Source organism: Pleurodeles waltl, chromosome 1_1, assembly GCF_031143425.1.
Source record: "Pleurodeles waltl isolate 20211129_DDA chromosome 1_1, aPleWal1.hap1.20221129, whole genome shotgun sequence".
NCBI lineage: Eukaryota > Metazoa > Chordata > Amphibia > Caudata > Salamandridae > Pleurodeles > Pleurodeles waltl.
Window position 1 is genome coordinate 435,405,903 of NC_090436.1, and position 25,673 is coordinate 435,431,575.

Below are 25,673 nucleotides of genomic sequence, written 5' to 3' on the forward strand. Positions count from 1 at the left end.
GAAAATATTTCAAACAAAGTGAATTGGAATGTTGATATGGGCCAATTAATCACTCCATGTATTATGCACACTGAAGATGGAATTTCCGCCACAGTAAAAAGCAACTTTTCAGTATTAAGCATGATGTAACTAGCTTCTTTCTTATCCGTGATCTGCTTTTTCCATGTTGAATTAAATGTGGGAGATAATTTTGTAGCGTTAACATGCTGCCAGGGCACTTGACCCCTTTTAAGAACCTGTAATGTCCAACTCATCTGCATAATGGACCTAAGTTGACTCTGCTCATGGTGTAAAAGTGACATATTTTGAATTATGTAAATTGCAGGTGACACAATGTTGTTTACAGTGTAAATGCCGTTGGACAAGGTGTTTTAATCCCATTATCGACAACAGCTGGAGCTTTCTGCAAGTTTTCCTGATCTATTTGCCTTAATCGGGCTGGTGCCTCCTTTTGGGAAAGGTTCCAAAATTCCTTATATACTGCATAGAAGAAACGTTTTGTGTGAGGTTTTCTAGGACCTAGCAAGAAATCTAAGTCTACATCTTGTTAATGGTATCAGGGAGACCAGATCCTCGAGGCCTGTGCACGTTCCCAACATGTCCACCACTAGACAGCTCCACGCTCCGATAGAAATACCACAGAGCCTGAGAGAGTCCAAGTGGGGAAAAAGAGGATTAGGTAGGGAACAGCTGGGAAGGAGACCTGTAGGAAGCAAGAGGTTAAACAACACAATATCAAGATATAATCACATTGACTTTCAATAGACTATGGTTCTAAGAGTTCTCATACTGTAACCATGGATAATCTAAGAAATGACTATAACTAGACCTCAAGAAATCTAGGTACCTGGAAAAAATCAAGAATGGGTTAATACAATGTTTCATATGAGCTTTTCATGAAATATCAATGCTGTCTAGAATACAAGAACCTTCTAGAATAATGTTTCAGAACAAACGTTGCATTTTTATATGAGGACAAAGGCTATCTGAAACATTCCATGGAAACAACAGGAATTATGCTAGGGACTTAATATGCACAAAGAATGTCGCACTTTGAATTAAGCATCAATGTGTGCACCTAAACAAACAAAATACACCAAAGTTTTCAATGCCATGAAATGATCGCGCACACTGTTGAACTAAGAGCCAAGCGCTTTATGCCAGGGTTGAATCGCACACATTGTTGCCGATTCAAACAAGAATATGCAAATGCCATGAAGTGATCGCGCACACTGTTGTCGATCTGAATGGCAAGGTTTACATGAGAGAAATGAATCGCGCACTCTGCCGATTAGAACAAGAATATGCAAATGCCATGAAGTGATCGCGCACACTGTTGCTGATCTGAATGCCAAGTTTTACATGAGAGAAATGAATTGCGCACTCTGCCGATTCAAACAAGAATATGCAAATGCCATGAAGTGATCGCGCACACTGTTGCCGATCTGAATGGCAAAGTTTACATGCTAGGAATGAATTGCGCACACTGCCGTTTGGAACAAGAATATGCAAATGTCATGAAATGATCGCGCACACTGTTGCCGATCTGAACATCAAGGTTTACATGCTAGGAATGAATCGCGCACACTGCTGATTCGAACAAGAATATGCAAATTCCATGAAATGATTGCGCACACTGTTGCCGATCTGAACGTCAAGGTTTACATGCTAGGAATGAATCACGCACACTACTGCTCGAACAAGAATATGCAAATGCCAGGAAATGATTGTGCGCACTGAAAGTTTCACAAGTAGGCCCAAAACTCGAAAGTCTTTGAGAACGGGGTCGGGGGCCCAGCCCAACCTCCGCCTTACCGCCCTGCTCAAGGATCACCAATATAATGAGGGCAGGCCTGGAACATCAAGGTAGGCCTCTGGAACAGGAACTCAGAAAGTTGCTGCTGCTCTGTACTGGGACCTCTGAATAGTGAGCACGTGGAGCAGGGCTGGCTCCCTTATATAGAGTCTGGCCCAGCCCATAAACCACACCCAGTCATTCTGCAGGGAAAGCTTCTAGAAGGTCCTAGAAAGGGCCCACACCCTAACACACTCAGTAAGCTTGCAGCAATACCATGCAAATGAACAGTTATTGCAAACATTATTAATAATGTTTTTCAAGGTTAAACTCTGCAATGCAAAAGGTTAATATACTGCATATAAACACAATGCATGAATTATGCTCTTGCATAAAGACTGGGTTTTTGCATTTTTGTCACCCGTAGAGCATGCACTGTCCTGATGTTGACAGTACTCCCCTCTCCCAAATGCGCTCTAGGGCCTGGTTTGCCGGGGTTAAGGCGATGAAAATGTCTCACTAGTCGTGGAGCATGAATGTCAGATGCGGAGACCCATGAGTTGCTTTCAGGACCGTAACCTTTCCAAGAGATCAGATACCACAGGTTACAACCTCTAAGTTTGGAATCCAACACCTGTTTAACTTCGTATTCCAATTCCCCCTGGACTAGAACTGGAGCTGGTTGGGAGCGTACCTTCTGGACTGCTTTTTTCAGGAGGGAAGTATGGAACACCGGTTGAATACGCAGTGACCGGGGCAACTGCAGCTTATAGGTCACTGGATTAATTTGCTGGAGGACAGTGTAAGGACCTATGAATTTGGGATTAAACATGTGCTTTTTCTTGAAGTCAGTATGTCTTGTAGAAAGCCACACTTTATCACCTGGTTGATACTGAGGTCCTTCACAATGATTCTTGTCGTAGCGCTTTTTGTATTTTTGTTTAGCTTTTTCTAGATGCTGTTGAATCAGTTTCTGGGTTTGGTGGAGTTGTTGAATGGTTCCGACACAGCTGGTGTAAGAGAACTTTCTTGAGGAATCGTGATGGGCAAGGTATCAGGATGGTAGCCAAACAAGCCAAAAAAGGGTGTGACACCAGTGGAGGTGTGAAACGAGTTATTGTAGGCTAGTTCAGCTAACCAGAGCATTGATGTCCAGGAATTAAGTGATTTCTCAGCGTAAGCCCGCAGGTATTGTTTCAATGTCTGATTCAGTCTCTGTTTGGCCATCTGTTTGAGGATGATGGCTAGTAGATAGTGTGGATGTAACTTGAAGCATTTTGCACCACGTTTTCAAGAAGTTGGGGGCAACTTGCGATCCTCAATCAGAGAGAATCATTCTCGGCAGCCCGTGATAACGGACCACTCAGTAGGATGGTTGCCAGTTCACTAGAGGTGGGCAATTCCTTACAGGCAATGAAATGTCCATATTTTGTGAGACTATCTACCACCACAAGGATTACTGAGTGCTGTTGAACAACTGGTAGACCTATAATGAAGTCTAACAAGATGTGTTCCCAAGGTCGAAGTGGAGTTGGGAGCAGATGCAACAAACCTTTCGGTTTTGAATGACTTGTCTTGATGCGAGCACAGACTTCGCAGTTAGTGACCATTGTTTTAATGTCTTTTGTCAGAGTAGGCCACCAAAGGTATCGCTGGATTATTTCAAGAGTTTTAGGAGTGCCTGGGTGATCTGCCATTGGTATCACATGCAACCAATTAAATACTAACTTGCGAAGCTTGGTAGTGGGCACGAACAAACGTGCGTCATGGAAAGGTAGTCCTTGCTTGATTGATCTTTTGGGATCTGCTTGAGCCCATGCCTGCCATTTCTCAATGGTGAAGGAATTACGGATGTCTTTAAAGAAGTCTTCGGTCCTTATGATGCAGAGGACCTTGTCTGGAGCAATGATAGCTCTGGAAGGCTGGATTGTAAGTAACGTGGTAGACTCTTGGTGGGAAAAGGCGTCTGCTTTGCGATTATCTTTACCAGGATGAAAAGTTACCACAAAAAACAACATCCAGTGTAATTGCAGAGGAGTCAAAAGTCTAGCTGAACTCAAGAACTGGAGATTGCGATGATCAGTATATACTGTGATAGTGTACTTGGCACCTAACAAATGATGTCTCCACTCTTTAAAGGCATCACGGATTGCCAGAAGTTCTTTCTCAGCAATGACATAGTTCTGTTCAGCTTCGTTCAGTTTTCGAGACATGTAAGCTACAGTATGAAGTTGGCCAGTGTCTTTACTTTGTTGTGACAAGACTGCACCAATTGCCACATCTGAGGCATCTGCTTCAACTATGAATGGAGGATCCACATCAGGGTGAGTCAAGACTGGGGCAGTGGAAAAAGCTTCTTTCAAAGTTGAGAAGGCTCTGTCAGCTTCTGGAGACCACACAAACGTTTCTTTCTTTCTCAATAACTTGGTGATTGGCGCCACTGTCTGAGAGAACTGGTTTATAAACCTGCGATAAAGTCTGCAAAACCCAGGAAGCACTGTACATCTCAAACAGTCTTTGGAGTGGGCCAATCGGATACTGCTTGTACTTTCTTTTCAGCCATGACCATACCTTGAGGGTTAAGAATAACCCCTAAAAACTCAACTGTGGTAACATGAAATTCACATTTGGTTAGTTTGCAATATAAATGATGCTTTGAAGAGCTGTGAGAATCTTCTTGACATGTTGTACATGTTCGGCTTCATTGTCAGTGTAGATCAAAATATCATCGATATAGACTATTGCAAATATGTCTAGATACTCTCTAAGGATGTAATTCAGGAAAAATTGAAATGCTGCTGGAGCACAGTCCAAAGGGCATGACGGTGTATTCAAAGAGACCATATCTTGTCTTGAACGGAGATTTCCATTCGTCACCTTCTCTCATTCTGACTAAATGGTAAGCACCTCGTAAATCGAGCTTAATGTAGATTTTAGCTTTTTTCACTTGATCCAACAAGACAGGAATCAGAGGCTGCAGGAGACTTGGAAGGGCGGATGAAGCCGTTCTCTAAGAATTGATCTAGGTACTTTCGTAAGTGTTGATTTTCATGTTCTGACAAGGCGTACACACGACAGCTAGGGAGAATCGCACCTGGAGTTAGATCAATTTGGCAGTCATAGGGTCTATGAGGAGGCAAGGTTTCTGCTTCTCTTTCATCGAACACATCTTCATAGGATGAATACTGCCTGGGCAACTTTACTTCTTTCTGGGCTGCAGTGGCTATGTGAGAGTTGCAATTTTTGGTGACTCAAGACATCTGGAGGCATTTCTCATTATATAAGGCGGAAGAGAACACGACTTTCCGTTCTGCCCAATTAATCTCAGGATTGTGATGAGTTAACCATGGTAAGCCAAGGATAATTCCATACTGAGGAGCATGGATAACGTCAAAGATGAGCTTCTCGTCATGTTTGGTTCTTTGATCCCCCCATCACAGATCACTCACAAGGGGACAGTCTGAAGAGTTACTGGGCCTCCAGTCAAGAGTTTTCCGTCTAGTGCTTGTATTATCTCTGGAGTCTTCTTCTTGGTGCATGGGATCCCCCATGCGCAAACCAATTGGGCATCAACAAAGTTCCTGGTAGCCTTAGAATCTACAAGGGCGTTCTTGAAATAGTTATTTTTCTTTACTTGAACTTTAATGCCCAGCTTGAGATGCCTAGACTGTGAAGAGTACACAGTGACACCCAAGAGCAACCCTTCTTTACATCTTGGGTGGTCCAGTTTTCCGGCTCAACTTGTACATTGGCTGCAATTTTCTGGACAGGACCTCATTTGCTCTTTGGTTTGATTGGACAATCTTTGGCAAAGTGACCCTTGTGCCCGCAATAAAGACATTGTCCGTTCTTTCTACGTAGGTCCTTTTCGTCTTTGGTCAAAGGTCTCCTGATAGCTCTGATTTCCATGGGTTCCAGAGTTCTCTCTTTCTGAGTTCTGGATTCTCTATGATCGTGAACATGCCAGGAATATTTCTCAGTCTTTTTGCGTGTTCCCCTTCGTTCTGCAAGACGATGATCTAGTCTCAAAACAAGGTTTATTAGATCTTGACAATCTGTAGGCTGCGGATCTATCTGGGCAAGAATGTCCTTTAACTCATCCTTGAGTCCTTTGTAAAACAAGGCTGCTTGCTTTTCTTCAGGCCAGGATGTCTCTGCTACCAGACGATTAAAGCTAGCTAAGTAGGAAACTAGGGGCCAGATGTAGGTACAAAAAAATTAGCGACTCGCAATTTGCGAGTACGTGCGACTCGCAAATTGCGTGTCGCTAATAGAAATGCAGGTACAATGTCCGTGTACAATTTGCGACTCGCACCCGGAGTCGCAACGCATATAGCGAGTCTGCTGTTTGCGAGGTCGCTTTTTGCAACCGCGCAAAAAACGAACTCGCAATTTGCGAGTGGGTGTCGCAAATTGCGAGTACCATGTAAATTGATTGCAGGTGCTGCAGAACACTCCAGAAACCACTCCAGAACACTCTAGAAACACTTCCTGGCACATGATGATGATATCACAGCCAGGAAGTTTACAAATACACCTGGGAGGAGGGAGGACCACACCCATTTTAAACTGCTGAACTGCAAACAGGAGGAACAGCAGCTACAATGGAAGAAACTCCTAGAAAAAGAAAACTAAAATTCTCAGAGAAGGAGCTGGAGGTGCTGACAGACGAATGCTGTCAGCACTATGATGAACTATTCGGAAAGGCAGCCCTCAATGTGCCAGAAGCCACCAAAAAACAACTCTGGCAGGAGATCCAAGAAAAAATTAACTCCCTGGGGGTGAGCCACAGGAGTGTGGAAGAGATAAAAAAACGGTGGTATGACCTCCGCTCCCGGACCAAGGAGAGGGTGGCTGAAAGGCTCCGGGAGATGAGAGGCACAGGAGGGGGACCATCATCTGTACCACCACCCACACCCCTGTAAGAAAGGGTGGAGGAGAACCTGGAGCAGGAGGCAGTGTCAGGATTTGGAGATCTGGACACCTCTGAGCCCACTACATCAACCGGTGAGTACCATGTGATATGCCTGTACCCCTATCAATGCCATAACCCCACCCACCATGTACACTGGGGAATGCTCAACCAAGATAGCTCCATTTCAGGGTAGCAAACACCAGAATGATGCATTATGGGAAATGTAGTCAAGTAGGCAGTTCATAGGCAATTGTTTATTAGGAAGTGTGCAACAGATAGTAGACACTGACAGTCTGTTCCCCATGTCCCACGGGTCTCCCACAAGACACCACCACAACCCACAGCAGCCAGCCCCATGAGGACAGCACAGGAGCTTCCACCACTCCCACCTGCACGACCAACACCATCCCTGTGATGTCCACACCTGCTGCAACTGTGTTTCAGGAGGCTGCGCCAGCAACAGGCAGGAGTGCCACAGTAGAGCACACAGGTCAGCCACCGCTGCGCAGGCGACGCAGGTACAGGAGAGCAGGGCTGCAGGCTGCGTCCAGCCGTCCATCTACCACCAACAGCGAGGCACAGCTGCTCCGTGGTCAGCGGCTGCAAAACAATATATTAGGGCGGATTAGTGGTGTGCTGCACCGCTTTGTCAGAAACAACGAGGCCAGCATGCAGCAGCTAAATTCCCGAATAGACGTTATTGCCACAAACACTGGGGACCTAGCCCTGTCTGTGAGGGATCTGGTGGCAGGACTACTGGCACAGGGTGAGGGTGGGCGGCGCAGGGACCGTCAGCTGCTACAGAGGCTTGACAGGATGGCCACATCAATTGGCAGACTGGCTGTGAACACCACTGGCCTGTCGAGAAGGACAGTTGGCCTCCAAGTCGAAATGGGCCATTTTGCAGGAGATGTGGCTAGGGGCCTGGGCCGGATCACACACGTGATTGACTTAATGGAGGCACGGCATCTGTCCAGGGGCACAGGGGACACACCCCAGGACAGCGAGGAGGGCTCTACAGTGAGCAGTGTCTCTGCCAGTGACACTAGGGTGCTCCGGAGTGGGAGTACCAGGCAGAGCACTGCAGAACCACCAGGGACCAGCCAGGCTGGCAGGGGCCGCCGTAGGACATAGACATAACACTGTCCCTGATGATATGGCACATGACAGCAATGTGCCCCATGCATGGTTTGCATTTAGATGACCATGAACAGTTAGTAATTGTAAATAGTAGTATTTCTGCACATATTAAATAGTTTTTTTGTTCCACTTAACAAATGGAGTTTTTGGTCAGTAGGTGAGTATGGTTGAAGTTGACACGTACCTTCCAAAGTATTGGGTTGCGATGTGTTCCCGTCTCAGTCTGCCTTGATTAGCTATACTCCGATCCCCATGATGGCGATGTGGTTGCTCTTGCTCTTCATCCTCAGGATCTGGGTCTGCAGGGGTGAGAGGTAGCCCACGTCGGGTGGCAATATTGTGCAGGATGGCGCATGCGACAACAATTTTGAATGCTGTAATGGGGGTATACTGGAGGGCACCTCCACTGCGGTGGAGGCATCTGAATCTTGCTTTCAGTAATCCGAAGGTGCGTTCAATAAGGTTCCTGGTCCTCTTATGTGCACTGTTGTATCGCCTCTCACATTCATTGCTGGGTGTTAAGAACGGAGTCATTATCCATGGCCGTAGAGCATATGCACTGTCACCTGTTGGGCACAAACATTACACTGTTAGAAAGTCCTGGTTGGTGTGCACAGTGACTTGTGTGTATGTCTGCAAGGTGTATGCAGCTCTACCTAGGAGGTATCCGTCTCCAAACTCCCCACGTTCCAGGCGTTGGTGTATCCCACTGTGCCTAAAAATGTAGGAGTCATGGGTACTGCCTGGAAATTTTGCAACAATGTCAGTGATGACATAATAGGCATCACAAACAACCTGAATATTGAGTGAGTGGGTACACTTTCTGTTGCGGAACAGATGTTCCAGGTTTGCAGGGGGGCATATTTGAATATGTGTCCCATCTACACATCCTATGACATGGGGAAAGTTGGCAATCCGGTAAAAGTCCAGCTTGGTGCTGTTAATTTCTGCCTCATTCCTGGGTAGGTTTATGAAGTGAGACATGTGTGTGAGTATGGCATCTAGGAAGGCCCTGAGGAACCTTGACACTGCACTTTGAGATACCCCACCTGCCACAGCAATGACCCCCTGATAGCTCCCTAAGGCCAAGAGGTGCAGTGAGCATAGCATTTGCACATGCGTAGGGATGGCGCAGCCGTGCAGAGTCTGGTGTTCTAGCTGTGGTTTTAGTAATTCAATTAATTCTAGTATGGCTGCGCTGCTAAGGCGGTATTTATCGTATATCTCTTCCTCAGTTTGCTGGAACAGAGTCTGCCTTGTTCTATAAATCTTCTCCTGTCTCTGGCTCCTCCTCCTCCTCTGCTGGGCTGCGTGGACTCTCCTCCTCACTGCTATCAGGTATATCTCCGCCATCTTGAGTAACCCAGATGCCTTCTGGGTCTCCTTTTATACTTTGGTAATGGTTACCACCTGCTCTGAGTTAGTGGTAAATGGGACATGCAAACTGGGCTTTTTGCGACTAGTCGCAATTTGCGAGTTGCTATTGCATATGGTTTGCGATTCGCAAATTGCGACTTGCTATTTGCGGGTCGCAAAATGGGGTCGCACATTTTGCGAGTCGGTAACGGCTCGCATCGCTTTTTGCGAGTCGGAAATGGGATTTTTGCATCCCATTTCCGATTTTGTACAGTCGCAAATAGCGATTCTGGCCATTTGCGACTCGCAAAACTTTGCTACATCTGGCCCTAGATCTTGGTTACCTTGTCGCAAGTCTAATAGTTCACGATCTGCCGACAATGTCACTGTCCTTCATTCAAACACTTAATCAAACTCACGGACAAAAGTTCTTCAATTGTAAAGCAGGGGACTGCCTTTACGCACAAGAGTGATTGCCCAGGTGGCTGCGTCCTCCATTAGGTAAGATAACAAGAAGGCCACCCTGGATTGGGCATCAGGGAAAGTGTTTGGTCGGCAGGTAAAATGTAATTCCACTTGAACCAAGAAAGATTGCGCTTTCAGGGGATCGCCTGAAAAATGTTCTGGAGGAGCCAGGGGGATAGCTGAGGGAACGTTGAGGGAAATCTTCGTAGGAGGCTTACCTCCAGAAGCTTGAGAAGGAGGACCAGGCCAAGACACACCCAAAGGACTTTGTTCCTTCTTTTCTACCCTTTCCTGCAACTGACTCACTCTCTCAGCTAAGCTGGCTGCTATATCCTTAGATGACACTACCTCTGCTTGGAGCTTCGTGATAACTTTGACTAGCTCGTCCAATGTGGCCATGCTGAGAACACACGCAAACCAGGAAGATATTACATTTGTGGGCTCACTATTCTGTCAGCGAGACCAGATCCTCAGGGCTGCGCACGCTCCCAACATGTCCACCACTAGACAGCTCCAAAGCTCCGATAGAAATACCACAGAGCCTGAGAGAGTCCAAGTGGGGGAAAAGGGGATTAGCTAGGGAACAGCTGGGAAGGAGACCTGTAGGAAGCAAGAGGTTAGACAACACAATATCAAGATAAAATCACATTGACTTTCAATAGACTACGGTTCTAAGCGTTCTCATACTGTAACCATGGATAATCTAAGAAATTACTATAACTAGACCTCAAGAAATCTAGGTACCTGGAAAAAATCAAGAATGGGTTAATACAATGCTTCATATGAGCTTTTCATGAAATATCACATACTGTCTAGAAAACAAGAACCTTCTAGAATACTTTTTCAGAACAAACATTGCATTTTTACATGAGGACAAAGGCTATCTGAAACATTCCCTGGAAACAAGAGGAATTATGCTAGGGACTTAATATGCACAAAGAATGTCGCATTTTGAATTAAGCATCTTCACAGAAAATCCAAAAGCTCGGGATAAATGTGTGCACCTAAACAAACACAACACACCAAAGTTTTCACTGCCATGAAATGATCGCGCACACTGTTGAACTAAGAGCCAAGCGCTTTATGCCCGGGTTGAATCGTGCACACTATTGCTGATTCAAACAAGAATATGTAAATGCCATGAAATGATCGCACACACTGTTGCCGATCTGAATGCCAAGGTTTACATGAGAGAAATGAATCGCGCACTTTGCCGATTCAAACAAAAATATGCAAATGCCATGAAGTGATCGCGCACACTGTTGTCGTTCTGAATGCCAAGGTTTACGTGAGAGAAATGAATCGCGCACTCTGACGATTCAAACAAGAATATGCACATGCCATGAATTGATCGCGCACACTGTTGCTGATCTGAATGCCAAGTTTTACATGAGAGAAATGAATCGCGCACTCTGCTGATTCGAACAAGAATATGCAAATGCCATGAAATGATCGCGCACACTGTTGCCGATCTGAACGTTAAGGTTTACATGCTAGGAATGAATCGCGCACACTGCCGATTTGAACAAGAATATGCAAATGCCAGGAAACGATCGCTCACACTGAAAGTTTCACAAGTAGGCCCAAAACTTGAAAGTCTTTGAGAACAGAGTCAGCGGTGCCTGACCTCCCCCTTACCGCCGTGCTCAAGGATCACCAATATATTGAGGGCAGGCCTGGAACATCAAGGTAGGCCGCCGGAACAGGAGCTCAGAAAGTTGTTGCTGCTCTGCACCGGGACCTCTGAATAGTGAGCACGTGGAGCTGGGCTGGCTCTCTTATATAGACTCTGGCCCAGCCCACAAACCACACCCAGTCATGCTGCAGAGAAAGCTTCTAAAAGGTCCTAGAAAGGGACCACACCCTAACACACTCAGTAAGCCTACAGCAATACCTTGCAAATGAAGTTATTGCAAACATCATTAATAGTGTTTTTCAAGGTTAAACTCTGCAATGCAAAAGGTTAACATACTGCATATAAACACAATGCATGAATTATGGTATTGCATAAAGACTGGGTTTTTGCATTTTTGTCGCCCGTAGAGCGCGCACTGTGCTGATGTTGACAAATGGAGACTGAGGTGCTCTTTTACAGCTGCTAATGTGGAAGATTTAAACCATTGTTGACTAAGTTTGCCCACGCTATATGTACTTACAATACCTGAGTGTTGTGTGGTGATGTAACGAGGGTCAGGTCTTCTCGCTCTAAAACCCCGTGTGGAGTTAACAAAACATGCATGACCAGCATTTGTGTCCGCTGGCCACAATAACCCCCTGTTGGGACCTAAAAGTATTGAATTAAGGGTGCCATTCTGAACCAACCATTTGAGCTGTTTTTCAGTGACATTTAGAATATTTTGCCAATTATCAAATTTAACGGGCGAAAGAATACTGGACGCAGTCATTTGTCTGCTGAATGGTGTCATTGGGAAATATAATTTGTAATGGAATGAGGTATGCACTAAATAAAGTTTCCCTACCCTGTATTTTCCAATCTTTCATTCCCCACACACTTTTTAAATCAATTTCATCCAATACTCACAGCCTTCTATAGCCAACTAGAAACAAAGGAAATTGAATACATTAATTTAGTATCTGTTAGCAATATTTTCCTTGCTCTGGAAGGAGGGTAATTTAAAAAATAGAACTCCGCATTTTTAACGTCATGCCCAGTAAAATATGAAAACTTTATTATATATGTTTTGGAACTCCCCACTGGTGGATTTGGACAATGTTCCCATTGTGTAGAATTGTAAACTACTCTTGGGGTACCAGCTTGGTGCAGAAAATGATGTCCATAATGGTGATAACAAAATATTTCCCCATATTTCACTGTTGTCATATATAGATCTTCCCTTTCAAATACAGAATAATATTCAAGCTCAGAAAGAATAAAATCAACTGTTTTTACATCCCAGTTATCAGAAAAAACCCTTGGTGTAATAATATCATTCATTGTTACTTTAAATACATATGGAATTTGAATCCTTTCCGTAGGGCCAAAGATATCAAATGGTACTTTATCCCAAACAATTCCATCAGGAACAGCTGAAATGTTCACAAGGGGACAAGTCTCTTCAGACCTTATATGAGTATAGGTAAGGTTTTAAAACCTCATCCACCAGTTCAACAACAAAGCTCTTAGGAAGATAGTGGTCAATTATCATCAGAAAGAAAACAATGACAAAGCCAATTAAAAAAACAAAGGCAAACAAAGTTAGAGGTATCCACAGGTAGGACCATGGACGAATAAGATAGTTACACTTAAGCCAGTTAAAGAGTTTACGTGCTTTTGATGCATGTACTGTAGCTGATGCTGAAGAGTTTGAAGAGAAGTCATCTATGTTGGCAAAGTAACAATAAGCAGTCTGTACAAAAACTGGAGCCGGTGCAGATGAAAGATAACTTGTACATGTATCCATTGGTGGTTCGTAGTAAATTATTCTATCCGTTTGTGTTGCATCTGAAGAATACTGTTGTGGGTCCATTTTAGTCTTTGCTGGGCATGTTTATTTTAGCTCAGCTGAGGCCTGCGACCTGTGCCCTTTTACCTAGATACATTGTTCTGTTTTCATTTATTCATTTTAGAATGGCCTGCTTTACAGCTCTGATGTTTTATTTTTGTTATCACTTGTCATTTAGTAAAAGCATTTTATCATTGTTGTGTATGACATTTTCCATTGTTTTCCTTGCCCTAGGGTTGACCAGAACAGAATGCGAACAGTACAAGATAATGTTTAGTATTGCTGCCACAAGACTGCGTAAACAATCTATTACTTGGGCACATGTTCATGCCAGGCCTGATTTTCAGAACAAAACATGTTTACCTAGTCTCCGTTGTTAGAGGGGGCCTTTGGGCCAGGAATTTTCATCCATGCTGCACGCCATTTTACAGTCGACCTCAGCCTTGTCTCTACAGACAGATCAGGAGACTGACGGCAGTCCCTTGTGCCAAGGTAACAGGAGTGAGTGCGCCTCTCATGGACTGTGAACGACAGATTGGGCTAACACTTCCCTGCTTTCGCTATAGGCTAGAGATTAGTTGTTAGGTAGGAATCATTTATTCATGTTTATTGCAATATGTTGGGATTATTCATCTTTACATCACTGATCTTCACAGTCCTTATTCTGTTATGTCTCATTATCCTCATTATCCTCCTTTAGACCATTAGAGTGAAAAATATGAAAAGTCCCAACATCCTGGAATAAACATGAATATAGTGATTCCTACCTACGCACTAATCTCTAAACCCGAGAGCATGTTGTTATGTAGCCCACCTGCCCATCACAGTCTAAAGGAGCAGTCCCGACCCCATACCTGGAGTGTGGGAGGAGTCTGTCTGATACTCTGCTGGCATTCCTCCAGACTAGCTGGAAGACAAAACCAGGGCCAGTTTAGCTGTTGATAAGATGGAGACAGCATGCAATGGTTCTGTCTGGAATCCCCTCTCACCTCCTTTGGCCTGTGTGTTTTTTTTTTTTTTAAAACATGTTCTGAAAACAAGCCTGACGTGATACTTTGTTTATGTTTTAGAAGGTTGGCTCCGTACTCTTGGGCTGGCAATACTAGGTAAACTATCATGTACAGCCTTGAGTAGAGGCAGAAGAGTAAATGCTGTGCAAAGTGACTGACAACAATGTTTTCGCAGAAAAGCAGTTGATTAGAAAATAAAAGCATCCCTGCTAAAAGCAAGCCATGCTGAAATATAATAAAATTAATAAATTACTCAGGTAAAAGTGCACAGGCCGCAGGCCTAGAGCTAAAATAAGTGTGCTCAAGTAAAACGTTAAGATTGAACCAATGACACTTATTAAGGCCTCTTTTCTTGCTGTTATATGTATAGCCCAGTGACGCAGTTGCACATATCTAAATCTTTCTGCCTTTGTTAGTTCAAAATCTTATTTGATTTTCTGAAATGTTTTGTTTCTTTTCTGGAATATTTGACTTAGCTTTATGTATCTCCTTTCTTTCCATGCACTGAAAACGTTTTCACATAAGCCTACTATTTTTCCAAGCACGAAGCATTTTTTCACCTAAGCCTTGTTGGCAATCTGTATTTCAAAATGAGATGATTGGCGAGGGATAGCTAGTTGCATGTTTTGTAAGATGTATTGTGTCCCAAAATAGTGTCTATCATACTGAGTGGGGTCTATCAACTTGATGAAGCTTTAGAATCTTGTGTAGGGACCTCCCCGCAAGCATGTGGTCTGTATAGAAACAAAAAAGACCCTTGTTTATTTCTTGTTGCTCTACAGCAGTCCTATGTGTATCATCACAGTGGAACTCTGTAAAAGTGGTACGATCTGATGTCCCTAAATCCCACCTCCCGCCAGTTTCAGGGGCAGGAAGTCTTGTCTGAAGCTAGTTCTCACCCCTTTCCCCTTTTGCCAAAAAGTTCAGACACAACCTTTGGATTCTGTCTGTTATGTTTATCCGCAAGTACATTATTGCTCTGGTTGACTAACGAAATGTAGCCAAACTTTGTAGTGTATGCCTTGTATCTACTAGAGACTTCTTGAATTACCTTCAAATTTTCCCAGGCGTGAGGCTGAATCCAAAAGATTTTTGTGAGCAGTACTCCAGCACACTGGTAGGTGGTGTCATTTGGCTCCACGTGCGTCAACTGATTGTCCATGCCGGAAGTGACCTCCGAGGCACCTATATAGGTGACACCTAAGCACACTGATGTTCTTTTCTTTCCGCGCAAGCCAGTGCTGTTCCGAAGAAATGCTACCCCAGCAGCCACAATCTTGACTGAACTTTTTTCAAGGTTTTGTAAAGAAAAAAAAAACGCTTTATTTTCGCATTTTAACAATCAATAATAAGCATGACACATTGATCAAAACAATCAGCCTTGAGGAGACAAAGCAGCATATCAAGATAAGACGGAAAGACAATTTGCATTATCAATGACAGTATGTTACCACATTGGATGGGTGAGGTAGCACCAAGTACAGTGATAAGCAATAAACAATAAGCAGGGCCATGGGTCAGTATCTATCTGCCGAAGGGAAGGAAGCAGGAGCTGCCAGACGGGCGGTCCTCAAGCACTACTAGGAGCTATACTGTGGCTTCAATCCACCCTACCAAACACCTTCTCGGTGTCTAAAGAAAGAAGGAGCAAGGGCTGACCAGTGCGTTCTGCCACTTCCATAAGGGCTGTAGCCAAGCTGGTCTTGTCATTGGCTTGGCGATTCGGTATGAAGCCCGACTGTTGTGGGGCGATCATGCAGGGTAAGATATATATGAGACGCTGAACCAAGAAAGAGACAAACATTTTAACATCGCAATTAAGGAGGGCCATGTGGCGATATGATGTGCATCTAGTTGGAGGTTTGTTCGGCTTTAAAAGCAGTGATATGAGAATCCATCATTGTGTCAGAGACCGATCCGGTAGTTAAGAAATAGTAGGGGTGTGGCTTGGAGATGAACAAAGGCATTTTAGAACGTAGCTGAAAACCTGTCCGGGCCAGGTGCCTTCTGCACAGGTGACCCCGAGATGACCGATTGGACCTCTTCTGAGTTAATTTCAGACACGAGTTGTAATAAATTTTCCCTGCAATCAGGGGGTTCAAACCCATCCAGGTATTCGTCCTGCAGCCGCTCGGACAGAGCCTGAGACTGGTACAAGACCGGATAGTAGTCGTGGAAGACCTTCATTATGTCCAGAGGAGAGGAGAACAGATGGTCTTCATCATCCCAGATTTCATGTATGTGGTTACATGTAGAGTGGAGACGTAGTTTGTGTGCTAATAATCTATCTGCCTTCCCCCCCGCTCAAAGTATGTCTGACCAATGTAAAGGAGTTTCTTAACTAACTCTTTCATGAGGAGGTGCTCCAACTCTCCCCTAATGTTTCTGAGGTCTTTCAGAGTGCGAGTCATACCCAAGCGCTTATGGTGGGGGGAGGAGGAGGAAGGTGTTTCTGCCACAGCCATATTTGTTTCTAATTCCTACCTTCGCAATTGTGCCATGCATTCAAACACAGCTGTGTGTGATATCAACTCTACTCTGAAAACAGCCTTTGCCACGTCCCAGGGGGTTGTGGTGGACACATTCCCTGTGTCATTTTCCTTAAAGTAATGTTCTACTGTGTCTTTAATCCTATCTCGAAACACCATCTCATTCATCACCCAAGGATGAGGGGCATCGGCCTCTAGATCTAAATACACAGGTGCATGGTCTGACAGGGCCCTGACTCCAATCGCAGAATCGAGGAGCCACAAAGCCAAATTATTGGAGACCAAAAAGTAATCGATGTGTGAGAAAGTTTTATGAACACTGGAGTAAAATGTGTAATAATGTTCTCAAGGATGATGATGTCTCCAAGCATCAAGCGGGGAGAGATTGGTCATTCCCTGAAGTAAAGCAGAGGGAAGTTGTCTCCCACCCACTTCCTCTCCAGATCTGTGCAACGTAAGGATTGAGTGTGGCATTTAAATCTCCCACCAGAATAATCGGTCCGCGAGAGAAATGGGAGATGGTGGGTTGTAGTGTAGAAGAAGTCACCATCGATAGTGGGGCCATATATTGACATTAAGGTAACTATAGGAGGACCCAGAGAAACCCTGGCACCCACCAGGCACCCCTCCGCATCCCTATGAATAGCGTCAAGTTGAAAGGAAAGTCCCCTATGAAACAACAAAGCCACCCCCTGTGTTTTAGAAGTGTAAGATGAGTGAAATTGTGTAGGGTACCGGTATGATCGCAGACGTCTCGTGTAGGCCCTAAGCAGATGTGTCTCCTGTAAGAAAGCAGGGTAAATTTCCCGATGACGGAGCCAGTGAGTCAGCGACCTGTGTTTAATGGGGTAATTTAGGCCCTGTACATTCAAAGTAGCCAACTTAAGTGCCATAAGCTAACAAAATAGAAAGCTCCATCCCAGTTAGACCAACACTAGGGTCGTTGCGTGTCTTCCCATAATAAGATTGGCCTAGACATGTCAATGTGTCAAACAACATGTAACCAAACACATGAGTAACATCAAACAATAACCAAACAAAGTTGCCTAATGCACCAACGTAAAGGGCCTAGACTCGCCCCACCAGAAGTGGGGACCATGTGGGCCTACCTGAGAATAACAAGCAATATGTCATGGAATAAAGCAAAAATCCCTCAAACTAGGAGAGATATCAGAAATATGGGGACAAGTCCCACTGTGAAACTCGCCACCCAACCCCACCACAAAACCATGTAGCGGGAGTTCACAACACATATAGCAGCCTCTCATGTGTGCTCCGCCGCCACCTGTCTTGATCCAGTCCATTCCAGTCACCAGGCGAACACTAACATCAAGCAGGTGTCAAGCAAGCTTTTTTCTTTTTACTCTTTGAGTTCGAATATCACCATCCCCCCAACCCCCCAATCCACCAGGGATGGCATAGCAGGTCCTGGCAACAGTTTGAGTGCCTCGCCAGCTTCCACCGGAGTTCGCACAAAAACTCTTTTATCCTGATAAGTAAAATGTAGACGCAGAGGAAAACCCCAACGATATACAATCTTGTGCTCATGCAGGTTGAGTGTGACATCTCAAAACTCTCTACATCTGGCTAAGGTATGGATAGATACATCCTGTTATATAGAGAGGCTATTGCCCCTGAAGACTACCGGTTCCTGTCACCTGGCCGCTTGCATGATATTCTCTTTTGTATGAAAGTAATGAACCCTGGTGAAGAAGTCAGGAAGAGGGTTTTTCTGTTGCTGGTACTGTGAAAACACCCTATGTATTCTATTTATAAGCACCGGCTGATCAAAGTCTGGGCCCAGAAGGTGGGTGAAGAGGTCTTGAACATGGGTCTTGAGGTCCAGTGGTGGGGACAACCACATCAATTTCTCTAATGCAAACGTTGCGTCGGACCAGCTCTCCAGGTCGTCCAGTTTGCCTTGCAAGAGGTTGTAGTTTGCCTCAAGTTTCTCGATGCGTGCTGTGCAATCCACGTTCTCCAAGACCTGGTCAGCAGAAGCCGATTAAACTGTTATCAGATATGAGTCTATTTGTCGGACTGATTCTTCAAGGTCCAAAAGGGTACTTGTAAAATCCTGGCAAAGCATGTTGATATCGTTACGAAACTCAGCCAGTGAAACTTGAATACCTCCTTCGGTTGCTGGAGTCTGATTGTTGGCTGAAGTTTTTGAGAGCTGGCTAGGGGGGAAAGAGTATCCCCAACTGTGACCGAACGTTCAGGTCCAGCTTTGGTAGCAAGTCTTTAATGGAAGTACTTCGAGGGGTTTCAGTGTGGTTGGTCATCGTGGCCTTCATAGAGCTGAGAAGAGCCAGGAATAGCCCTTGCGCTGGGCCAGGAGATCTCGAGCGTCAAATTAGATATGTGGTGGCCCTCGTGAAAGCTAGGACAGTCCCAGTCAATACTTCATCAAAGCCAATCAGGCCGTGTGTAAGTGAAAGAGCTCAGCGCAAACAACAGCAAGCAACAAAGTCGCAACAAGCAGTCACCAGAAGCAATAGTACTGGGCCAAATAATGCAAGAGAAGCGCAGATAGGCCCGGGGTGCCACCAATCGAGCCCAGGAGTGCATCCACGGATGGCCGAGAAGACACTGGATATACGACCCTAGATAACTTCAAGGCCCCGTTCCGGCTAAAGCAAGGAGAAAGGTGCAAGATATAATATTACAGCCCTAATGTTAGAAGCAGCAGCCTAGTGGGGCGACATCCATCCACAGTGCCTCAAGCAGGCTGAGTCGCGTATGGCAGCCAGAGAGATCGCAACAACAGGTCCCTCGGGAAACAGCCACACCTCGAATCTCTACGGGCACCATGGCGCCCTTCCTCTGCGAGGCCTGCGGGCCCATGCATCGCCTCCTCGTCCCCGCTATGCCGCTGGGCTGCGATGTCTCCTCTGGCGGCCCAGAAGCCTGTACTCGACTCCGGTCCCTTGTAGGAGCGGCCCATACTGCCTGGCCACCGCTCCGGCAGACCGCTTCAGCGCCGCAGCCAGCTAAGCCCAGCTGGGTCAACCCACGCCAGGGCTGCCTGTACTACGAGGCTCAGCCGCGGCTCCAAGATGGCCAGCACCGATGGTCTGCTTGTCCCCAATAGCCCTCCGTGGGGTTCCACCCGTCTCTGGGCTCCATCCTGGAGGAGGCGAGGAGTATGGATGCCAGCTACCAGCCACGGCAGTCATGGGGGGGAAGGGGTACCATGCGGGAGCTCAGGGGAGATGCATCTTGCGGGTCTATGCCTTGGCCACGCCCTGTCAAGTCTTTTTTTTAAAGGTTTTCCACCTGGTGTGGCAGGGATGTCATCAAAGGCCGGCTTCAAGCCATGGGGTGCCTGTTATTGACTGATCTCTGTGACAGATTCACACCTTGTATGCCTTTGGTGCCTCGAGTGCAACCATGACGCCAAGGTGTGGTTCGACTGTCGTGTCATGAATCCGAAGGCCTTGAGGGAGCAATTCCTCAAACTCCTGGTAGCTTGTCGTGCAACGCTGTGATGTTTGAGGTGCTGGTCAAGATTAAGGTCCCAGGAGTGGTCATGGAGTTTGAGATCCTCATCGCATTCCAAGTCATCAGGCCACTTGGGTAAGTCCCGACATAAGTAGTCAAATAGATGTTCAACTTCATCTGGTCTGTCGGCCGATGAGACGAGGGAGCGTTGTGCATCAAGGACTGGCTCCATAGTTGAGCCTGCACCTGGGTTGGCTCCCCATCTCTCTGATTTTCCAGGAGCCAAGCAACCCCTGCCCAAATGAAAAACCTTTATGGGCCGTGCACCTCATTTTTGGGAGAAGCAACTCCTCTGGTGCACCTTCAGACCCTGAGGAGTTGGTAGGGGCCCCTTCTGGTTCCACGCTTCAGCCCTGGCTCCAGTCGGGCCCAGAGAATCCTTTTCTGGATCCAGACTGGCACAGGTTATACCACCTCGACCTTCCCCGAAGTAGGTCCTGATGCAGACACTCTCGTTGGCACCGCCATCCCAATCCTGCTCTCCGACTCCTATACGGTGCCAGAGGGGTGTAGATCGATGCCATTTTTGGCACCTTCTGGAGCCATACCTTCCAGGTCAGAGCCTAAGTCCTATTCCTACAGGCCAGGATTCAGGGAGGAGTGGGGGGAGTCACTGGACGTTGAAGAATACCAGACCCCAACATGGCCTTGTGTGAGGAACTGGGTGAAGTCAGTGGACTTGATATTTCTCTAGGGATTGGTGTGCATTTTCATCCTACCGTGGCTACGGAAGTTGAAAAATCATTTACAATGGTGGTGCGGAGGGCGGTGAGGTCTTTGACCTTCAGTTGCCCTCGTGACAGTCAAGAATAATGTCTTGACAGAGGTGCTGCAACCGGTAAGAAGATATTTTCTTCCACTAGCCTGGCATTGCATTCCGTGAACACTCCATCCCTTTTGTGCTGCCAATACAATGATCTGAGGGATGTGGTTTTTCAGGTGCTGGCAACTATCCGGGAGGAGGCACAGGCCATGCTTTCCCAGGCTGCTGCAGATGGGGGGAGATGCAGCAAAGTTCACCATCCGTTGTGGACTTGATACAACTGACTCACTGGGCAAAGCAGTTTCATCAACGGTGACCGTGAGGTGCCACGCCTGGTTGAGGATGACTAGCTTTTCGGGGATGTCCAATCATCTCTTATGGACATGCCCTTTGAAGACGGATTTGGTGCTGGAGCGCTTTAAGGGCAGTAGAGATGAGTACGTTTTTTTTTGCTCACCATTCCACCCCTGTTTGGACCCAGCCATAAGCAAATCAGTTTTGACCATGTTCCCCATGGGACTAGTCCACCCTGAACTGCTAGGCCAGGTCATCCCTGGATCGGAAACAAGCATCCTGGGACTGGTTTCAGGGTATCACCCCTCATCAGCCAGACTAGCTTGAATCCAGTGGCACAGTGAGCACAGGACCCACGTCTGGACATACCCTTCCCACTTAGGGTGGCAGAAGCAAAATGAACAGATGATGGACTGAGCGCTGACCAAATCAAACATTCACCCTCAGTCACACATCTGGGTTTAATCCATCATTTATTTTGCTCACCACGCTACCCAAATAGCAGCCACGACGCCAGAAGTGGGTTATTGTTGCTATTCATGTGACTTTCTGGTGCCAAAGCAGGCTGTAGGCCTTTGTCCTATTGTAGACTTACAGCCCCTCAACTACTTCTTCAAGAAGCAGAAGTTCAAAATGCTCATGTCCTATCTGCCCTGGGCCCAGGAGTCTTGATGGTAGCATTGCACTTGCAGGAAACATATGTCCACATTCTCTTACTGCCTGTCCACAGACATTACCAGCGGTTCACAGTAGGCCATGAGCACTTTCAGTTTGCTGTGCGCCCCTTTGGCCTTACCAGTGCCCCTCAGGTGTTCACCAAAGTGATGGTGGGGCACAGCTCATTTGTGGAGATCAGGGGTGCCAGTCTTCCTCTAGTTCGAAGACTGGTCATGTTATATGGGCTTGTATCAGGCTGTTGTTTCCCATCTCCAGACTACAGTGGACCGCCTCTGTTCTCTGGGGTTCACTACCAACATGCCAAAGTCACACCTGACTCCCTCTCAGACGCTTCCTTTCATCAGAGCTGTTCTGGACACTATGCAGTTTCGTGCATATCCTCCTGAACAGCGAGTTCAGGATATTCAGGCTATGATACTTATGTTTCAGCATCTATCCTGGATTTCAGTGAGACAGACCTTGAGGCTGTTGGGGCTCATAGCCTCATGCATCCTGCTAGTGACACATGCCTGCTGAAATATGTGGGCTCTGCAGTGGGACCTGAAGTTCCAATGGGCACAGGATCAGGGGAATCTCTCTGGTTCAGAACTTGGAAGGACCTGCAAAAGATTTGCAGTGGTGAATAATGAAGCGCAATTGGGTCAGCGACAGACCTCTCTCCTTTTCCCAACCAAAACTCACAGAAGTGACAGATCCGTCACTCTTGTGATGAGCGGCCATCCAGAAGAAGTGGAGATCAGAGGACTTTGATCTCCGGTGGAATCCGGACTCCACATCAACTTGCTGGAACACTGAGCCGTCCGACTGGAATTAAAAGCCTTTCTGCCATCCATCAAGGGAAGGCTAGTGCAGGTGTTCACAGACAACACCACTGCCATGCGTTACTGCAACAAACTGGGCGGTTGGGGTTGTGAACCCTTTGTCAAGAGGCCCTGCTTCTCTGGACATGGCTTGAACGTCCGGGCATATCCCTGGTGGTTCAACACTTGGCGAGCTCTCTGAATGACAGGTCAAACAAACTCAGCTGAACACGTCTAGCTGATCACAAATGGCATCTCCACCTGGGGGTTCGCAAGGTCTCTTTCAGCAGTGGGAGAGTCTTGGTAAGATCTGTTCACCTCTGCAGAGAATGTGCAATGTCAGCAGTTTTACGCACCAGAGTTTCAAGGCGGCTCTCATGCAGGATGCTTTTTATCTCGAGTGGAGCATAGGCCTCCTGTGCACCTTTCCATCCATACCACTCCTGCCCAGAGTTCTCAAGAATATGAGGATCTATTGGGCCCAAGTCATCCTTGTGGCTCTGGACTGGGCCTGAAGAGTCTGGTATCCTGAGCTACTACAGAGCATGGCTATCGATCCTCCAATCAGGCTGCCCATGTGGGAGGATCTTCTGTTGCAGCAGCAGGAGAGAGTTCTCCACTAGAGCCTGTCAAGTCTCCACCTTCTTGTGTGGAGTTTGAGCGGCGACAGTTGACAGCTTTTGACCTTCCTCCCGAAGTCTGTGATGTCATCTTGTCAACCAGACGTCCCTCCACCAAAACAGTATATGCCTGCCATTGGGGAAATTTTGTGGCATGGTGCAGAAAAACAAATTGATCCTATTTCCGCCCATCTTTCTCAGGTTCTTTTTTTCATGCTTCCTCTTGCCCAGCTGGAAGGTACTCCGGGCACTCTCAAGGGCTACCTCTCTGCTATCTCTTCTTTGCTGTGGTTGCCTAACCACCCATCTCTCTTCAAGTCCCCTATTGTAAATGGGTCTTGTATATCTCTTTCCCCCTTCACCGCTCATCATGCCTCAGTGGGACCTTAATATTGTGCTAACATTCTTGATGTGTATTCCTTTCAAGCCTCCCCCTAATTGTCCCCTCAGGCTCCTTACAACCAAAACAGCCTTCCTGGTGACAATTATATCTACCTAAACAGTGAGTGAGCACCAGGCCTTGTTATCCGTGGAAAGTTGTTAAAAGAAACTGATGTCAATGCACCAATGGGGGCGCCTCCATACTAACCGCAGACATCACTTTTGGTGTAGACGAGGCCCAAGATGCATGCGGAGCCAAACAAATTTACATACCGGCGCAGTGGTACTCCTTACGAAAAATCTTCCGGATCCAGTCTGAGGCCTGGGGAAATTCTAAGATAAGGGATCTGAGACTAGATATAGGGGGTGATTCTGACCCCGGCGGTTCACTACCGCCGGGGCCAGGGTCGGCGGGAGCACCGCCAACAGGCTGGCGGTGCCCCGCAGGGCATTCTGACCGCGGCGGTTTGGCCGCGGTCAGAAAAGGAAAACCATCGGTCTCCCGCCGGTTTTCCGCTGCCCTGGGAATCCCCCATGGCGGCGCAGCTTGCTGCGCCGCCATGGGGGATTCTGACAGCCCATACTGCCATCCTGTTCCTGGCGGTTCTCCCACCAGGAACAGGATGGCGGTATGGGTTGTCGTGGGGCCCCTGGGGGCCCCTGCAGTGCCCATGCCAATGGCATGGGCACTGCAGGGGCCCCCGTAAGAGGGCCCCACATTGTATTTCAGTGTCTGCATTGCAGACACTGAAATACGCGACGGGTGCCACTGCACCCGTCGCACCTTCCCACTCCGCCGGCTCAATTCTGAGCCGGCGTCCTCGTGGGAAGGCTCTTTTGCACTGGGCTGGCGGGCGGCCTTTTGGCGGCCGCCCGCCAGCCCAGTGCAAAAGCCAGAATCACCGCAGCGGTCTTATGACCGCGGAGCGGTGTTCTGGAGGGGGGAACTCTGGCGGGCGGCCTCCGCCGCCCGTCAGGGTCAGAATGACCCCCATAGTCTCTACTAGATAAGACATTACCGAAAGTAAGTAATTTGTTTGTCAGGAGCAGTTGTGAGTTCCAGTGCCTCTGAGTTTGTCACAATTATTTAAAAACCTGATGCTTTGCCAAAGACATTCAGAGCCAACATTAAATAAAACAAATACCTCTTCTGATTGAAGTGGGTAAACAATATGTTGTCAGCAAAGATTGAGAGTTTAAAGTTGTCTGGACCTAGGTTGATCTTTCTGATTTTGGTGTTTATGCCTAGTCATTGGTACCATATACAGTGCAAATGGCAGGGAAAGAAGGGGTGCACCCCTGTCCGTTCCCCTTCACACCAAGACTCTTGCTGCATCCACTGTATTTCATCTAGCTCTGGCATTAGGGGCTCTATAAATGGCCTAGCCCATGTTTGTTCATGAGGACCCAAAGCCAAGCATTGTCGTAGTTTGTTGAAGGATGCACTCTGTCATAAGCTTTCTAGGCATTTAATGAAAGAAGCATAGTCTCTCCTGTGAGCCTTGGTGTTTCTTTAACATTGTGTGTTGCTTTTCTACCATTGTTGCTTACCGCCTGTTAGAAATGGGGTTTCTTGTTGGCAGAGGTATACACCCTTGTCCAAATAGGGACCACAATCCTAGTCAGGGTAAGTCACACACAATCCAAATTATCCTGTGCCCGCCCTCTGGTAGCTTGGCACTGAGCAGTCAGGCTTAACTTAGAAGGCAATCTGTAAAGTATTTGTGCAATAAATTATATAGTAACACAGTGAAGACACCACAAAAATACACCACACAGGTTTAGAAAAATATATGACATTTATCTGGTTAAATTAAGGTACAAAACGATAAAGATTCAATAAGCACAAGTTGAGATATCACTTTTGCAAGTTTAAAAAGAGTCTTAAATCTTATAAATCAACAGTTGTCTCTTGTTTGCGCAAAGTACCTGGTTTGTGTCAAAATTACCACGCACGGAGCCCACGGAGGAGGAGATGGGTGGAAAAATAAGGTGTGCG